This window comes from Microcaecilia unicolor, chromosome 3, assembly GCF_901765095.1.
Source record: "Microcaecilia unicolor chromosome 3, aMicUni1.1, whole genome shotgun sequence".
In the NCBI taxonomy this organism is placed as follows: domain Eukaryota; kingdom Metazoa; phylum Chordata; class Amphibia; order Gymnophiona; family Siphonopidae; genus Microcaecilia; species Microcaecilia unicolor.
In genome coordinates, this window is record NC_044033.1 from 184,130,608 (window position 1) to 184,146,746 (window position 16,139).

At 45.5% G+C, this 16,139-nt stretch overlaps 1 protein-coding gene across 4 annotated transcripts in view; it reads right to left on the reverse strand.

Moving 5' to 3' along the window:
- Positions 1-10,651, reverse strand: part of PAN2 (poly(A) specific ribonuclease subunit PAN2) — a 142,315-nt gene extending 131,664 nt beyond the window's left edge. Inside the window, exons 1-2 of one of the 4 annotated variants that reach the window (XM_030196732.1) lie at positions 10,442-10,647; positions 4,429-4,514 (exon numbers count right to left, since the gene is read on the reverse strand). The gene's annotated coding sequence lies outside the window, so the exon portion shown is untranslated. Of the gene's footprint in view, positions 1-4,428; positions 4,515-9,855; positions 9,900-10,441 lie in introns of those variants that run through there. The other 3 variants (XM_030196730.1, XM_030196731.1, XM_030196733.1) reach the window with 3 other exon arrangements.
- Positions 10,652-16,139: the final 5,488 nt, after the last annotated feature.

The following is a 16,139-nucleotide window of genomic DNA, read 5'->3' on the forward strand; positions in this document are numbered from 1 at the left end:
ATAGCAAAACAAACAGATGATCAGAGGTCCTGAAAGAGTTAGTAACTCGCAGATACTGCAGCAGAGTCCTGCGCACGTCCAACAGGTGCAATTGCCCAAAAGATTCTGGAAACTCCTCCTCGACAAAGGAGGGCAAGAAAATAGGTTGGTTTAGGTGAAACGCTGAAACCACCTTAGCAAGAAGGGTCTCTACAGGACAGCGCCTGGAGCTCTGACACCCGTCTCGCCGAAGTAATGGCCACTAACAAGACGGCCTTCAATGTCAAATCTTTCTCTGAAGCACGCCGAAGCGGTTCAAAGGGAGCACCCTGAAGGGCCTTCAGCACTAGCCCCAGGTTCCAAGCTGGACAAGGTGCACGCATGGGAGGACGGAGCCGAAGCACCCCTCTAAGAAACCGTGCCACATCCGGATGAGCAGCTAAAGACACGCCTTCAACCTTGCCACGCAGGGAGGCCAACGCTGCCACTTGCACCCACAGGGAATTATAGGCCAAGCCTTTTTGTACACCATCCTGCAAAAAGTCCAGAATCGGTGAGACAGGAGCCCGCAGGGGTGTGATCTCTCTGGAAGCACACCAAGACTTCAAACTGGTGCCAAATCCTGGCATAAGCCACGGAAGTGGAACGCTTGCGGGCTTGCAGGAGAGTGGTAATTACTTTATTGGAATAGCCTCTGCCTCTCAATTGCACCCTCTCAATCGCCAGGCCATAAGACGAAATCGGGCGGCGTCCTCCATGGTCACCGGACCCTGTGACAACAGGTTGGGAACCAGAGGTAACTGAAGGGGATCCTCTACGAGCATCTGTCGGAGGTCCGCACACCAAGGCCTCCTGGGCCAATCCAGGGCGACGAGAACCACTTCTCCTGGATGCAGCCGAATCCACAGGAGCATTCGCCCTATCAAGGGCCATGGAGGGAACACATACAGTAGGCCCGGAGGCCAGGGTTGAGCCAAGGCATCCAACCCCGCCGCGCGAGGATCTCTCCGTCTGCTGAAGAAGCACGGGACTTTGGCATTGGAGCTTGTCACCATTAGATCCATCACGGGCTTGCCCCACTTGGCACATATCTGCAGGAACACTTTGTCTGCAAGTTCCCCCTCCGCTGGATCGATCTGATGCCTGCTTAGGTAATCGGCTTGCACGTTGCTTTGACCTGCAATGTGAGCTGCCGACAGAAACTGTAGATGCAGCTTGGCCCAGTGGCAAATTTGTTCGGCCTGCGTGGCTAGAGCTCTGCACTGAGTGCCGCCTTGTCGATTTATGTAGGCCACTGCTGTCGTGTTGTCTGACATCACTCTGACAGCCAATCCTTCCAGGGTCACTTGAAAGGCCAGAAGCGCCTGAAACACCGCTTTCAACTCTAGGCGGTTGATGGACCACTCCGACTCCTCGGTGTCCATAGACTCTGGGCATGCTTCCCCTTGCAATGTGCGCTCCAGCCTTTCAGACTGGCATCTGTCACCACTAGGCACCAATCGGGGAGCGCCAGCGGCATTCCTCGCCGCAGCATGTTGTCTGAGAGCCACCACTCCATGCTGAGTAGAGCCGCAGGGAGCCAAGAGAGTCTGCATTGGTAATCCTGAGATACTGGAGACCATCTTTGGAGTAGAGCATACTGTAGAGGTCGCAGGTGCGCTCTCGCCCAGGGCACCAGTTCCATGGTGGCCGTCATCGATCCAAGCAGCTGGACAATGTCCCAAGCTCGCGGGCGGGGCATTCTCAGGAGGAGACGGACCTGATTCTGAAGCTTGCACCGCCTTTGCTCGGGTAGGTACACATACCCCAAGGCTGTGTCGAACCTGGCCCCCAAATATTCTAGAGACTGCGAGGGGGTCAGGTGACTTTTGGCCAAATTGATGACCCAGCACAGAGATTGAACTACTGAGACCACTCTGGTTGTTACATGCTGACTCTCTGCAGCAGAGTTTGCTCGAATGAGCCAGTCGTCCAGGTACGGGTGAACCCGAATACCCTCTCACCTGAGAAAGGCAGCTACCTCGAAGAAGCTGCAGCCACTCTGCTAGGGGAGATAGAGAATACTGAAGAGAGGCAGTGGAGCAAGCTGGTATGAGGCACTGAAAAAAGTGTGCTCTCTATCTCCCTCTGCTGGTTGATGGACACAACCCATCTGTAATGGCTGCATCTGCTTGATGACAAGGAACGTATAATTTCTTTTGATGAGGGTACAGATAGTGATGATCCTTGAGAGGACCTTAGAGGTCTCAGAGGTGTGTAAAGAGCTAACTTATACTTTAAGTACTCTGGCCCATTTTGTCTGAGGACTTTGAAAATCAAACAGAGTTTTAAATGTAGCCCTGTAAGATACTGGTAGCCAGTGTAGATTTTGCAGGAAGGGTGTGATATGGTGTGATATGGTCACGCCACTTGCAGCCTTCTATCAGTCATGCTGCAGCATTCTGAATTAGCTAGAGCTGATGCAAACTCTTTTTGGTTTTGACCAGTGTACAGGGAATTACAGTAGTTTAATCGTGATGTTATCATGGCATGGACCACTGTGATCAGACTCATCTTTTCAATATATAGACAGAGATTTTGTAGCTGGCTCAGGTAATAGAGATAATTTGTAAAGGCTGTTTGAATTTGCGGGATCAGAGTGAGTGATGAGTCTAGCATTGTCCCAAGATTCCTGACCTGTGATTTTAGGGGCAGTTCATACTTACCAAAAGGTATTTTGAAGTCAGGAATTTGTCCACGTGTTAGATATCCAAAGAATCTCTGTTTTGCTTGGGTTCAGGCAAAGTTTGTTGTTGTTTGCCCATTCCTGAGTTGCAGTTAGGTACGCAGTCAGACTACTCAGAGCTGTAGGTAGATCTGGTTCAATGGGTAGGAGTAGTTGCACATCATCAGCATAGATGTAGAATTTTGTGTCCACTGACCGAAGCAGCTCAGCCAAAGGTATGAGGTAGATATTAAATAAAATGGGACACAGTATGGATCCCTGTGGCATCACACAGCTCAGTGCCCAAGGTAATGATGTGCTGTTGCTGAACATAACTGATTGTTGTCTATCTAACACATAGGATTTGAACCAAGTAAAGCGGTTACTTACCTGTAGCAGGTATTCTCCGAGGACAGCAGGGTTTATATTTTCACAAGTGGGCAACATGGCGCCACGTTGCCCGGTTCAGGCTTTATAACAAGTCATAAGAGCTTTTGTGGAGCGCAAGACATGCTCCACTGCGCATACGCAGATGCTTTCCCACCCGCCACTCGTGAATGGCTACCGCAGTTAAATACTACAGCAAAAAAAATAAAAATAGGAGACAACTCCTAGGGGAGGTGGGAGGGTTTGTGAGAATATAAGCCCTGCTGTCCTTGAAGAACACCTGCTACAGGTAAGTAACTTCGTTTTCTCCGAGGACAAGCAGGGCATTAATTCTCACAAGTGGGGTATCCCTAGCATCCAGGCTGCCAGAAAACAGCAAACACTGGTCAACTGGACCTCACAACAGCGAACAAGTAACTCAGATTAACCTGAAACTATATACAAACTGAGTGAGAGTGTAGACTGGAACAGAATACAACAGTCCTAGGGGGGTAGAGTTGGATTCTAGACCCCAAACAGATTCTGCAATACTGTCTGCCTGCCCGAATCGACTTATCGCGTCAGGTATCCTGCTCAAGGCAGTAATGAGATGTGAATGTGTGGACTGAAGACCACGTCGCAGCCTTGCAAATTTCTTCAATGGAGGCTGAACTCAAGTGGGCTGCCAACGCAGCCATGACTCTGACATTATGAGCCTTGACATGACCCTCCAGTGTCAGCCCAGCCGGGCATAAGTGAAAGAAATGCAATCTGCTAGCCAATTAGAGATTGTGCATTTTCAGATGGCGCCCCCATCCTGTTGGGATCAAAAGAAACAAAACGTTGGGCGGACTGTCTGTTGAGCCTTGTATACTTTTTGCAATAAAAATTTGTTACAAAAAATATAGTATGTACAGATATATATGAATAATTTGGTTTGCATGTTGGTGGTTGTAGCTGGATTTCTCAAAAGCCACAAAACACATAGCATAAATGTTCTGGTGGCAGCTCCTCCTGCCACTGGGGTGATTTTTACTTTCTTCATTTTCACTGAAAGGTGGTATATCAAACACATGACCTTATCTCTTACCCTTATTTTCTGTTTACAAAGAAAGAAAAAGGCTAGAAGACAGATAGGAAAAAAGAAATGAAAAGGGACGATGAGGAGGCACGAAATCAAAATGAAAGGAATTTTGGGACGAGAGTCAGGAAGGTTACTAAAGGATCAGGAGGATCCAGGGAGGGCTACAAGTGAACTGAATTAGGAGAGGAGAAGGCGGCATAATGAAAGGTAAGGAAACAAGGCTATGTGTAAACATTACATGATGCTTGGTTTCCTTCTTTTGCACAGAAAATTGCACATGGTTATGTTTACTAACCGATAGCAGGGAAGCTTTCAAACTGCTTGGTGACATCACAGTGTTCTCTAACTGCCCAGAGATTTCAGCAGTATTGGCCTCTTTACCTAGGAGGGAAGAAATAAAAGAGGGATTCAAACATTTGTCAGCTGAGGGGGTCCCTGGACATGACAGAAATCTTTTTGTTTTAGAGTTTTCTTTTTTTTTGGGGGGGGGGGAGGGGGGAAGAGACACAGACATGACAAATTTTATAAGGCCAGTTCCTTTATTTAAAACAAAAAAACTACACTAACTAAAAAGTTTCAGCCAGAGCTAAAGCAGCTTACTATAAGAGCAAATCAGGGGGAAAAAAAAAATCTAAGGGGTCCTTTTACTAAGCCGCGTAGGCAGCTAGGCTATGCACGCCTAACACGCACCAATTCAGAACTACCGCCTGGCTACCATGTGGCAAGGGTGGTAATTTCATTTTTTATGCACGTCCACTACGCACGCCGGAAAATATATTTTATTTTCCGGCATACAGCACTAACCAGGCAGTAATCGGCATTGTACGCATGCTGACGACTACTGCCCGGTTAACGCACGATACCTTACCACTAAGTGAATGGGTGTCGGTAAGGTCTCAGGCCAAAAATAGACGCACACCAATTTTCATTTTGCTGCACGTTCATTTTTGGCCCCAAGAATAAACCTTAAGATACATTCCTACCTCTGTGTAAGGTAACAGTGTATGTCCTGGTGCAACCGATGAGAGAAATACCTTGTATACAAAACCTAGACTGTATACTCTGAAAAACAAATTGTGGATATAAAAGGAGGAAAGAACCACAAAGCACCATTTAAAATGTTTTTTAAAAAGTATAAATATATAGTGCTAAAAACAAATTTTAAAAATGCCAGTAAAAAGTAAGGTAGTAAGATAACAAAACCAGTCAAAAAAAAAAATGACCGAGTTAAGAAAAGAGTAGTTAAACTAAGGGCCCTGTATACTAAGCTGTACTAGAGGCGCATTAGTGCGCAAACCGTGTAGATGTCTACATGGTTAGTGCATGCTAATTTTTAGCACATGCTAAAAACTCTAGCGCACCTTAGAAAGCAGGGCCCTAAACCGGTTAAACATAACCAGTTAACAATTATAGCTGGTTAACAACTAAACCACATAAACATAACCGTTTAAAAAATAGCGGTCAAAACAATCACCTAAACGTAGAGTACGTTTTCTTCAGATTTGGACGCCATATCTGCAAATCCTTAGCCCGAGGGGATGTAGTTTGCTTATCAATGCCTGATAAATCGAGGGGAACAGTGGGGGAGTGCAGGTAGCCTGGAGTGGTAGATTTAGACTAGAGCCGTATTCTGCTTGCAAGGGAAGAGGGGAGAAGGGGGGTAGTCTGAGGGTAGGCCTAGGGAGGCGGGTGTAGGGTACAGAGGATATTGAGTACTAGCGAGAATAGGATTCTGTACAAATTATTGTCGCCTTGCAGCTTCACATGGGTCTTGGTGCCTTGACTTATGGGACCATTCAATTTGCTGGAGAATGGACGATGTGGAGAAGGGGGGCACTTTAGACATGTGGAGGCAAGAGAATAGACACATGAATCCGCTCGCTTTGTGTACCATCAATACGCCCCGTACAGGCAAGCAACATGGGGGGGGGGAGGTGTTGGGAGGGGGGTTGGAGGAGTTGAGTGAGGTGTATATTGATAAAAGCTTGGCATTGCTCCAGAGCTTTGATGTTCAGATTTTTGGTGTTTTATGATAAGTACTATTTCATCCAACAAGTTATTTTAAAGCTTGTGATGTTAGTGATAACGGTCATTCAATGTTAACATTCGCCGAGATAAAAGTTGTAAAGAGGGGAGAGGGGGAGGGGGGAGTAAAAATGGGAAAAAGTGTTTGACGGTGTTGAATATGTTGCTGGAATGTTGTTTTGTATATTGATCTATGCTGTATGAATACTCCAAGTTGACCTGTAGTGTGAATATCGTCAATAAAACAGTTTAAACCTAAAAAAATAGCGGTCAACATAAACAAGACAATACAAGTTCCAGGCACGGAATGGCATCAAAAACAAGAGAGTAAAAGCTGCCGTGATAAAAAATAAAAGTGCTACAAGAGGGTGTACGTCAGCACAGAAGTAATACATCCAAAAATAAGCCTTACCAGTATGCAGCCTTGAAACAGTAGCCTTCTCTCCAGGGTAAGAACAAAAAACTTCAAATCCTGTTGTTGGATGGGTGAATGAACTTAAAGGAGAAGATTGTTCCCTCAGCCCTGCCAGAACTTGTTGCAGTTCCACTAGCAGACCTAATTTTGGGACACAGACATTGTGGAAAGTGCAGCATCTGTCCACATGCACTGGAAATCTCCACCTTCACCCATCCAACAACAGGGAAAGTCTACACCCTTAAACATTCCTCTGCTACACAACACAAGTTATCTATATCATCACATGCCCCTGTAATCTTCTATATGTTGGGAAAACCAAAAGAGCCACCAAAGGTAAAATTAGTCCTTACTTGATCATTTTCTTTCCATTAGTCCCAACAGCTCAATCCAGAGACTTTTGGGTTATATGTTCCTCTACCAGCGGATGGAGGTAGAGAGAACTTCAGAGGTTTACTATATGTGGTCATGTGCAACCATCTTAACTTTTGTGTTTTGATTTGTTTCGCCTTTTTTTTTTTTGTAGCCAAAAATCAAATGAAGGAATCTGATGAAACTGAGGCAACTAGAAGAAAACACTCAACACAGAACAACAAAGGGAAGGCCTCTGGATTGATCTGTTGGGACTAATGGAAAGAAAATTATCAGGTAAGAACTAACTTTACCTTCCATAGCATCCCACAGATCAATCCAGAGACTTGTAGGATGTACCAAAGCAGTCCTCAAGTGGGGCGCAGTACTACAACCTCAGCAGACTGGAGAGATGCTCCACAGGCCTCGGCTACATGCGCTGCCACGCCAAGCTTGCAAAGCCTAGCAAGGAAAGGACAGCAGATCAAGTGAACGATCTGCAAAAGACATCCATGGCTGAACTGCAAAGGGCAGCTTCAGAAACCAGTTAGGACTCGGAAAAGGAAGTCAACTGTGATCTGGAAGAAAGCGTTGCCTCCCGCAATGGGAGAGACTGTCCCAAATGGGGACAAGCCGAAGAAATTGCCTCTCTCAGCCAACGGCCACCACGGTTCTCGAAACCAGATCCCCTTTTTTGTGACCAGCCAGAGGACAGCATGAGGCTATGCTGGGAGGCATTTCTACTCAGCAGGTCAGGAATCTGATGATCCCACCACAGTGTGGGTATTTCATAAGGAGTCGCCGCCTTCCTATATACCTAAAGCTCTCCATGTTCTGAATATGTCCACTTCTGATTCTGCCACATCTGCTAATCTTAAAATGGCGAGCACTAGAAGACCACTTCAGTCTTTAGCAGTGCATGAGGCTATGAAAGAAGTCACTTCTGCTCAGTGGGTCACCTCAGACATTGCCCCGCTATGCAGAGGCATAGCTAGGTGGGGTGCAAGGGGAGCGACTCTCCTCTAAATGGATTTTGAATAAAATGGCACCTATGCAGATCAGCCCTTCAGCTTCACACTGACACCTATTGGGTGCTAGGAACAGAAATATATTTAATTGAAAAAAAATGTTTTACCTTGTGGATTGAATTTGTATTTGCTCTGCCAATTGATGTACTTTGAGTTATGTAATGTTCCTATAACATGTTTAACGTTGATAAGTGTGTTTTAGCGTTTGATTAAACTTTACAACTTTGCACCTGTCTTTTAGATTGTACACTTGTCTTTAGATTGTACACCTGTCTTTTAGATTGTAAGTTCCTTGAGCAGGGACTGTCCTGCCATGTTAAAATTGTACAGCGCTGCGTAACCCTAGTAGCGCTTTAGAAATGTTAAGTAGTAGTAGTTTACAACACGTAAAAAAAAAAAAAAAGTAAATTGGGCTTGTTTTTGCCCAATATCGCTTGTTTTGGGCTTTTTTTTTTTTTTTAAAGCAAAACACCCTTGCAGGGCTGGCTCCCAGGGCAAGCAGTGGCTTTCCCATGTCTGCCACGATAGCAGACGACTATGAACTTTTTCCTCCAGGAACTTGTCCAAACCTTTTTTAAACCCAGATACACTAACAGCTGGCTTAACTTATGGACCAGGTGAGCTTGTGATGTCACTGGGCACTATAGGTTAAGCTGGCCCAGAGCTTGCCTGGCAGCATTGCATGTGCAGGGAAAAAAAGAACAGCTGGCAACCCCCTTCCTCTCTCTGTCTCAAACCATCTCCCCCGTCTACCTTTAAAAGCAGTTTCCCCCTTCCAATCACAGACAGCATTTCACGTAATGCTACCCGCATCAGCACTCTGGCGTCTTCTTTCTGCTGCGCCCTGGCCCTTCCTTTGACATCCTGTTTCCATAGGAGAACAGCAGAGGAAAGATGCAGGGGCCATTGCGGATACTGTTAGGTGAAACGCTGCCGGTGTTCAGGAGGGGGAAACTGCCCTTTAAAGGTAGGCCAGGGATGGGGGAGGGCACCAAACCAAAAGCTGGCTCAGGGCACCACAGTCCTTTGAGCGGGCCCTGCACACTTGTTTTTCCAGGAATACTTGGCAACACTGGTTTGCATGCTATTAACCAAGGAGGTTGAAGAAAACAGGAGTCAAAGTGAACCTATCTAGTCCATTATGTGAGCTAAAGCTACTAGGCGAAGCTTGCCACAGTTTTAGTACACCCAAAACAATAGAAAAAAATGCTACAGAAAACAAAAGCAAAAGATTATTAGAAATAAGGGACTGCCTATGCATTGAAGTGAAGGGTTAGTAAGTTTTGTTACCTTCTGAAATCTGTAACAAATTAAAACAAAATTTAAAGCAAAAGCCTTTAATATGTAATACTTGGCAGCAATAATGAAGCAGTGATGGAATATTCACATAGCAAGTAGCCTGAGCCAACAGATTTATTTTCTATTGAACATAATTAATTTTGTATGAACCTGGCTGCTAGTGTGCAGACCTGGACAATATAGGCACAGACTGACTGTGGACTTCTGCATGAAGGTAGCTCTGCCCTCATTATTCAATATCTGTATTTTAAATAGTAGTAATAAAAATATCAAATACATTTTTATAATATACCATTGCAATCCACAAAAGGCGCAAGTTCCCATATACCACATTTTTCTTTTGATCTATGCACAGGGGGGGAAAAAATTTTAAATGCTCCCAGTTTCAACCTAATTCATGCTTAATGTGGGATATAAATGTCATAAATAAGTAAATAAATATACAGATAGATACTCTGATTCTCTTAACATGTCTGTTTTAATGTCTCTTTACCTGGAGGAAAAAATATCTCTGCACGAATATAACAAATGCTAGGGTGTCTCTATAACCAGCCCCTCCAAATGACAAACCGATTATGATGGATACAACAAATTACTACTTTACCTATGAAAACTTATTCCCATAGTATACTTCTGTGTACATCCGTATGCTGCACAAATTTGAAAATATAAGTGGGATAAAATTAAAATGCTACCAGTATAAAAAAAACAAAAACATGGCTGCAGCAACTCAAATGTTTGCTTTGTTTTGAGTGTACCTGAATGACGGATACACGGGGGAGGGGGGAGAGAGATCAACCTAAGTGGCGTCAACTTTTTGACGTCATCCCGGCCGTCTCTCCTGTTTTCATCACACTCCTCTCTCCTTTTGCTACGATTGAAACGAACGGCTGTCACTAATTCGAGCTCTCCGAGAAAAGTATATACTGTTCTATAGCAAAGAGGTCTCCTTGAAAATGACCAAGGTTTGCTTCGCCTCCTCCCCTCCCCTTTGTTGACTATAATCATATTAAACAACTCCAAAAAAACATCACACGCATTCGACTGCCCTCAGAATTTCAAATGCCGAGCACCCCTCCTCACACGCATTCAAGGGCCGGTCTCCCCCCAACCCCTGGTCTGCTCTCTCTCTCTCCTAGTATCTTCGGTCTAGCATGTCTCCCCCCCTGTTAAACTCATACATTACCCACCAACAATCCCGCAGCTTTTCTTCGTCGGTTCCCTGTCCCATATGACACTTGACTTCCCTCCCTTCCCTTGGAGGCCTCCCGCGTCCCTAGCAGGAAACAGGAAGTTGCGTCAGAGAAGCGCTGCACGCTAGAGAATGTGGTTTGCGGAATCTCGCTGGGATGGAATTAGGTGATACCGCAAGGAATTAAACCTCCTTAGGTACCACCTCTCCCTCCTTTCAGTAATTCAGCGCCGCCAGCCGCACCTGCTCTCTGCCCGGGTTGATACAGCGAGACAGGATACTATTAAACCAGAGGGCTGAAGCCAGTGGGCGGAGCTTGCTGCCATATTGGTACGTCCAAAACAATAGCAAACGTGATGTGGTTAGGGTGGTGGACTTTGGTCCTGGGGAACTGAGGAACTGAGTTCGATTCCCACTTCAGGTACAGGCAGCTCCTTGTGACTCTGGGCAAGTCACTTAACCCTCCATTGCCCCATGCAAGCCTGCCATGAGTGGGAAAGCGCGGGATACAAATATAAATAAATAAATAACCCTCCTAGGCTTTGCAATCTCTCAGGGAGGGAGGGGAATGTAAGGGAAGTTGGATGCCACCCTGCAACAGACATGAAGCATGCAGGCAGGGCCCATGGAGTCGTTTGTGATTGGTGAAAAGGGCACAGTGTTTCTTGCAACTCTTTTTTTGTTTTTTTTTTTAAGGAGAGCTGGGGATCATGTTTGGCATATGTAAAGTTTAAGATTGCTTTGTGCTCTCAATTATACCTTGCATTGCCTCCAGCGTTCATTCACACCTGTCTTACTCTTGTGCCCTTTGAGACCCCCTCCACCCAGTATCTGTTCCTTTGCTTCATACACAGGCCCCTGGTCGTCTAGACAATATCCTCCTGTTGTCTTCTCTTCGCCAGCCTGCAACTTGCACACCTCCAGCTCTTGCCCACCGCTGGCTTCTCCCCAGAGCTGCAGAACTAGAACCTGGCGAAGATAGCAGCCAAGATCCCCAGCACCAAGGCGGACCACATGCTACTCAGTGCTGGGGAGCCCTGACTCCCCCCTTCCCTGGGTACTGAGCTGGTGCCCTCCCAGCCCCACAGCACCCCCAGCTGCTACATCTACTGCCATCGCACTGCCAAAATGCACACTAGCCCTGTGCTGATAGTTTCTCTGTGTACATCCGTTTGCTGAACAAGTTGGCATGTTTCTAAACATAACTGACATAAAATAACAATGAACAACGACAACGTGCATACAGCAGCTGATAGCCTCCTTGCTTTGTTTTTGGAAGTACCAGTATGGTGGCTTCAGCTTTTTGATGTCATGCTGTCTCCTGTCATTAAACCTCCTTGAGCAAGGCTCACCATGGAGGTTTAATAAGACTTCCTTGAGGATTACCCAAGCAAATTACATTGAGAACAGGAGACGGCATGACATAAATGAAGCCGCCTCCCCCTCGCAGCTGCCATGTTAACACACCCAAAACAAAGCAAACAAACCTATCAGCTGCTGCATCCACGTTATCGTTCTTTATTATTGGTAGCATTTCTTTTTTTATCTCACTTATATTTTCAAACATGCTGGCTTTTGCAGCATACTGATGAATACAAAGGAAGTATCACTTTCATTGGTTAGAATACATAAGAACAGCCGTACTGGGTCAGAACAATGGTCCATCTAGCCCACTATCCTATTTCCAACAGTGACCAATCCAGGTCTCAAGTACCTGGCAGAAACCCAAATAGTAGCTGCATTCCATGCTACCAATCCCAGGGCAAGCAGTGGCTTTCCCATGTCTGTCTCGATAGCAGACGACTATGAACTTTTTCCTCCAGGAACTTGTCCAAACCTTTTTTAAACCCAGATACATTAACAGCTGTTACTACATCCTCCGGCAATGAGTTCCAGAGCTTAACTATTCAATAAGTGAAAAAATATTTCCTCCTATTTGTTTTAAAAGTTTTTCCTTGTAACTTCATTGAGTGTCCCCAGTAAAGGAGGTGGGAGAGCCGCTGTGTGGCTTGTTTTCTAAACCATTCCAGAGGCTGTCTTGCACAACTACACGTGACTGAATGCAGCTGTGCAGACAGGCACCGTTTTGCAGTCACAGAGACTGGGTGCAGAGCAGGCCCGTGCCAAGGGTCTATGCCGCCCCCCCGCAGACAAAATGTTGGCGCCCCCCCCCCCCCCGTAGAAGAACAGTTGGCGCGCGCCCCTCTCCCCCCCCTCTTCCCCCCGTGAAGATGATCGCTGCGCGCCCTGGGGGCCTTTAAATCTTTTACTTGCAGTCGCAGCAGCGTCTGTGAAAACGGAGCGCTGCCGACATCTCCCTTCCCTTGCACTCGGTTCCCTCAGTGTCCCGCCTTCTTCTGACGTCAGAAGAAGGCGGGACACTGAGGGAACCAAGAGCGCGAAGGGAAGGGAGACGGCAGCGCTCCGTTTTCACAGACGCTGCTGCGACTGCAAGTAAAAGATTTAAAGGTCTCTGCGTCGCGGGGCGAGGGTAAGCACTGCGGCGGCGCCCTCCAGATGTGGGTGCCCTCCTGCGGTGCTTACCCCGCTTACCGCATCGGCACGGGCCTGGTGCAGAGCTGCCAAGGGGTCCCAATTTTTGAGAGGGAGATTTTTAGTACACGCCCCCAACCCAGCCTCATTCTTCCTTGGCTCCATCCACTCTACCTCATGGCTCCAACCCCTGGTACACCTCAGTCCCACGGCCATTCCAGAAAATATTTTATTTACACCAGTGACAGCAGGGAAAGTTTCAGTTCACTCTATTACACCCCCTATCCAGCATCTATTCCCCCAGGGACATAACTTGAGGGGCTTTGAGCTTAAGCCCACTCCAAAATTGTGGCACTCGTTTACTATCAACCAGATAGAGATAAGAGTTTTCAGTTTTGTTACAGTATAAGTTATCACAAAAACAAAATATAAGAAAATCAATGGACTGTATTAGCCCCCCCCCCCCCCCCCCATTTTGGTTTAAAAGCTGCTCTATCTCCTTTTTAAATGTTAACACCAGCAGCTTGGTTCCATCTCGGTTGAGGCGGAATCCATCCTTTTGGAACAGGCTCCTCTCCTTTCCCAGAATGTTGCCCAGTTCCTAACAAATCTAAATCCCTCATCCCTGCACCATAGTCTCAACAATGCATTGAGACTTCCGAGCTCTACCTACCTTTTGGATCCTGTGCATGGAATGGGCATTCCAAAAATGCTACCCTGGAGGATCTGGGTTTCATCTTTCTACCTAAGAGCCTAAATTTGGCTTCCAGAACCTCCCTTCCACATTTTCCTATGTCATTGGTACAAGACAGACGGCTCCTCCCCAGCACCATCTAAAATATTATCTAGATGATGCGTGAGGTAACATAGTAAATGACGGCAGATAAAGACCTGAATGGTCTATCCAGTCTGCCCAACAAGATAAATTCATTTTACATGGTATGTGATACTTTATATGTATACCCGAGTTTGATTTGTCCTTGCCATTCTCAGGGTACAGACCGTAGAAGTCTGCCCAGCACTGTTCTTGTACTAAAAGTTCTGAAGCTAACGTTGAAGCCCCTTAAAATTTATACTCCAGCCCATCCATATCTATTCAGTCACAATCGGGGAGTAGACCATAGAAGTCTGCCCAGAACTGGTTTTGTTTCCCAATTACTGGCTTTGCCACGCAATCTCCGCTAAGATTCCGTAGATCCATTCCTTCTAAACAAGATTCCTTTGTGTTTATCCTACGCATGTTTGAACTCCATTACCGTTTTCATCTCCACCACCTCCTGTGGAAGGGCATTCCACGTATCTACCACCCTTTCTGTAAAAAAATACTTCCTGAAATGACTCCTGAGTCTGCCCCCCTTCAACTTCAATTCATGTCCTCTAGTTCTACCACCTTCCCGTCTCCAGAAAAGGTTTTTTTTTTTTTTTTTTTGTTACATTTTGCGGATTAATACCTTTCAAATATTTCAAACATTTGTATCATGTCACCCCTGTTTCTCCTTTCCTCCAAGGTATACATGTTCAGGTCGGCAAGTCTCTCCTCGTACGGTTTGCAACGCAAGGTCCTCCATCTTTGCATCAGGCAATCCTCACACTCACCAGCCACTCAGCTATCTTCATGCGTAATGTTTGAATCACCAACTAGAAAGCTGTCCTAACCCCTCCCTCCTGGGCAGAAGCTCCATCAAGTGGTGGCCCAGAAGAGAGGAGCAGCAGTAGTCCTGGTGGGGGTCCTGAGCAGAGAGAGAGCTGGTGCCAGTGATTCATATCCTGCTACGATTCTGGAAGTGATGTGCTCATCAGGTCGAGTAGCAGGAGTGAGAGAGGAGGGGATGAGTACTGACAGGGTGGAGGTTGTATGACTGTGTGCTGTGTGTGTGGAGAGGATTTAAATTAGTTTTGAAACAGTTTGATTCTAGTGATTGAAGACTATCTGGGCTAGTTAAATTTTGAAGCCTGCGGGTATTTTTGGCTTCAGAGAATAGTGTGATTGTTCTGTGTGACATTGTGGGGAAGAAAGGTTTGGGAGAAGGATTTTATGTATTCTAAAAAAAAAAGTTTGTTTAATAAGGGATCTAAGAGAAAGGTTAAAATTAGTGAACATATAGAGGCATATTTTCAAAGCACTTTGGGAGGCTAAGTTCCATAGGTTTCTATGGAACTTTGGGAGGCTAAGTGCTTTGAAAATGAGCTTGAAAGTATCCTATACTTAAACCTGTCAGGAAGTAATTGGATCTGACAGCACTGAAAAACAACATTTGCTGAATTTAAATTATTAATGACAGTAACTCTTTTGGCAAGAGAAAATTGAAAGGTCATTGTCAATAAAAGGAAGAATTGCTGACAAAAGTCCAGAGGGTGACAAGGAAATTTTAAAGTGCTACAATAGATTGTGGACATTAAGATACCTTGGTTAAAGGTTCATTTATAAATCTGGCAAGCCAGGTTTAAAAGAACAGTTCTCTCAAATGTAAAGGACCAGTATTTACAAGTATTTTAAATAAAGCTTCCTGTCTGACCTAATAGAAAGGTTTAGTGTGTGTTTTGGGCAGGATATTTAACAAGAAACATTGCTCTGGAACTGTTTCCTTGGCCAGTTACAGTATGGCAAAGGAGGAAAATGTTCTAATGATCACTTATCATTGGGACAGATAGGTAAAGGGATTAAACAGTCGTTAAGCGTGAATGCTCTGAGATAAAGAGAAAGTCTACATGGGAGGTTCCTTGCAGGGACCTCAATTATCTTTTATTTCCTTTAGGTAGTTAGAGAAATCACTGAAGAGGAAACTGCATATTTTCTTTCCTCCTTGAAACTAACTATCTGTTCCTCTGATCCTATTCCCACCCATCTACTTAGCACTATCTCTCCTACTGTCATCCTTTTTATCTTTCATATCCTCAATCTTTCACTTTCCACTGCAACTGTTCCTGGTGCCTTCAAACATGCCGTAGTCACAACACTCCTCAAAAAACCTTCATTGGGCCCTACCTGTCCTTCCAACTATAGCCCCATCTCCCTCCTCCCTTTCCTATCCAACATACTTGAACGTGCTGTTCATCGCCTTCTTGACTTTCTTTCATCTCAAGCTATTCTTGATCCACTTCAATTTGGCTTTTGTCCTCTTCATTCAACTGAAACAGCACTTGCTAAAGTCTCCAGCAACCTGGAGTGGAGGAGTAGCCTAGAGGTTAGTGCAGTGGACTTT